Raw genomic sequence first — 3,302 nt, forward strand, 5'->3', positions numbered from 1 at the left:
CAACCCCATGGAATGTAGCCCACCAAGCTCCTCTGTCTAGGAATTCTCCAGGAAAAAATACTGACATAGGTAGCCATTCCCTTCTCCAGGGGAGCTTCCTTACCCATGGATCAAACCTGGGTTTTCTGCATTGCAGAAAAATTTTTTACCATCTGAGCCACCACCAAAGACCAATACGAATTCTTAAAGCAGCCAGAGAAAAAAGACAAATTCCCTTTAAGGAACAACCTTTATACATTGAGAATAGATTTTTCAACATAAGCAATGGAAATAGAAGATAATGTAATAATATTTTCAAAGTGATGATAGAAAATAATTGGCAACCAAAAATTCTATACCCTAAAGTGAAAGTATTCTTTAAAAATGAAAGACATTTTCTGACAAACAAAAGCTAAAAGAATTCATCATCATCAAGTTCATAAAAAAAGGATGCTTCATGAAAAAGGAAACCAAAGATGGGAAGAAACAGGCAGAGTGAGATTACACACCCACCCACTCTCACACACACGCAATGTTACTTTAGCAACAACTGACTAACTTCATGGTCCTTATAACGACCATCTCAAATGCTAGCGATATTAAGCCAGTGCTAATTCAATATCCCATCCAATTCACTACATGTGTTAAGACCTCTGCATGGGAAGTTCAATACACTATTGAGAGAAATTTAAAAGACCTAAGTAAATAGAGGGTTATATCTTGCTTATATACTTAATGTTGTAAAAATGTCAAATTTTCCCAAACTGATGTATATGTGCAATGAAATTTTAAGAAAAATACAAGCAGAGTTTTGTGCATGTATGTGTGGAAGTTAACAAACTGATTCTAAAATTTAAATGTAAATGCAGAGAACCAAGAATAGAAAGGATCATCTTGAGCAGAAGATGGAGAGGAGAATGAGGAGGAAGGAGAAAGAAGGACGTGGAAGAGAAATAGAAGAAGGAGAACTCGAAGAAAGTGGAGAAGGATGTGGGGAGCAGGAGGAGAAGGGAAGTGGGCAAGGAGAAGTAGGGGTGAAGGATGAGAGAGATTTGAGTTGAGGAGAGTGAAGATTTGAAGTAGCCAATAGTGGAGTAGAGAATGGGAGAGTGAGCTGACACTAAGATTTCTGGGTGATGCTGAAGATCCAGTTAAGATGGGTGCGGATTTGGGGTTAAGGAGACTCAAGTCCCCAACATCACAGTTTTCTGAAGTCTCTGGACATGTTGTTTCATCTGATTTTCATAACATGCCTGTGTGAGAGAGATGATTCTCTCCATCGTATAAGTGAACCAAGCAGGGGGATGATCAACTTGCATCTCACTGTGAGTGGGTTTTGGATCCCTAACCATAGAGTCTGTGGCCGAGCTGGGTAACCAGGGCAGGGGGCCAGGATCAGCTCACCGGTGCTTCCTCCGCAGAAGACTGGACAGCTGAGCCAGTGCAAGGAGCTCGCTTGTATGATCTTGAACAAGTCCCTGGCCCCGTCTTGGCCTCAATATCCCTATCTGGACAGATGGAGGGTGGGGTTCTGTGCTATGAGTCTATTGCTCTGGAACCTTATCTTCTATCTATCCCCTCTCCACGCTGGGAGGGTGGCATAGAGCTCAGCCTGCGTTTGAGGCTACAGAGAGGCCTCCTCAGAGAGGGAGCTCAGAACACTGGGAGCTCAGGAAGCAGTCAGCGATGTATGAGAGCAAGGCACCTGGAGAGCAAAGCCCTCCCCTCGCCTTTTCTTCTCACAGTCCTGAGGTAGATAACCTACCCCTGGGGCAGAACCCAGTGTGTGTGTGTTGGGTGGGGGGTCTGGGGAGGGAAACACACCTAGGCTTGGCCGGAGACCAGGGTTCCAGTTAAGCTTTGTCCCAACTTCGCAATGTGTCCTCACCAAGTCCTTACCCTTCTCTGAGCCTCAGTTCTCTCTCTGGAAGATGAGAGACTTGGACCAAGATGTCTTTAAAGACATCTGAATCTGACTGCTTGGAATGTTAAAAGTTGCTTATAGATTCAGTGATCTCAATGTTCTTAAAAAAGGCTGCCTTCAATGGACATTCTGAACTAACTACTCCCCATTGCCTTTTATTTCAATCAAATTGATAAAATTTGTTCGTTTAAGGAGCATTTATGAAGAAAACACTATAAGCTAGGCATAGGAAACAGAGAGATGAACTAGACAGAATCCAATCTTCATGGAGCCTGTATTCAAGTGAGAACACAGACAACAAGAAATAAATAATTATAGTTTAAATAGTGCTATTAATGAAATAAACAATCCCCAAAATACATAAATAAATAAATATAACATAAATAAATTAAATAAATAAATAAAACATCAGATACAGGAGTGGCAGACCCAGCTACTAAGGGTGACTTTAAATAAGTCACTTTCCCATTATGGGCCTCATTTCTTTCTCTAGAATAACAATCCTGGGCTGGGGGAGGGGAAGAGCACAGGGGAATTTTCCTGCTGCACTGCCAGGAAAGTGAGAGAACCTGAGCTACAGGAGGGGCCCACACCCATGATCCAGGTGAGAGGAGCAGACTCACCCTTGGGTCACAGGGGGAAGGGTAGAGTGGATGGGGGACAGCAGGAGGGACAGGAGAGAGAACCCTCAATCAGTATCACCGAGCACTTGCTCTGGGCTGTGCACTGTGTCAGGGGATTTAGGTCTCATTTCTAAGTCTCACAACAAACCAGCTATGCAGGCATCTCTGTCCCCATTTTATAGAAGAGAAAAGTTTTGAGAGAGATGATATGACTTTACTGAGAGAGATGATATGACTTTACATAGTAGCAGAAAGAGGATTCAAGTTCAGTTTTCTCTGACTCCAAATCTGATACTGATTCAGGTATTAGAAAGATTTTAATGGGATACAAAGAAGTATAATCCTGAGCCGTATAATAGTGAGCCTTTGCATTCTTTGGAAATGGAAGGGAAGAGATATGTGAGGGCTGAGAGATAAGGAGAATCTTCCTGGAGCAGGTGGGTTGTCAGCTAGGCCTTTTAACTGTAAGTAGGTTTGAGGCAAAGAAAAAGAGAGAAACAGAGAACATGGGGCCCTGGACTTAGACCTACTCACTGGCTCAAGGGAGGGGTACCTAAATTAGGTGGCTGTGGAGAGATGAGGCTGGAAATGTGGACTAGCTCAATGAAGAGTCCCAGTGTGCCTCACTGAGGATTATGGTCTTGGTTTCTGGGCATTCAGGAGCTGTAGGACATGTGCAAACAGGGGAGGGACATAGCACAGGAGTATGGAATTGAAGTCATGGGACCTAAGTGGTCACGATTGCCACACTTACTAGTCATGTGACTCTAGACAAT

Source organism: Muntiacus reevesi, chromosome 9 (assembly GCF_963930625.1).
Source record: "Muntiacus reevesi chromosome 9, mMunRee1.1, whole genome shotgun sequence".
NCBI classification, from domain to species: domain Eukaryota; kingdom Metazoa; phylum Chordata; class Mammalia; order Artiodactyla; family Cervidae; genus Muntiacus; species Muntiacus reevesi.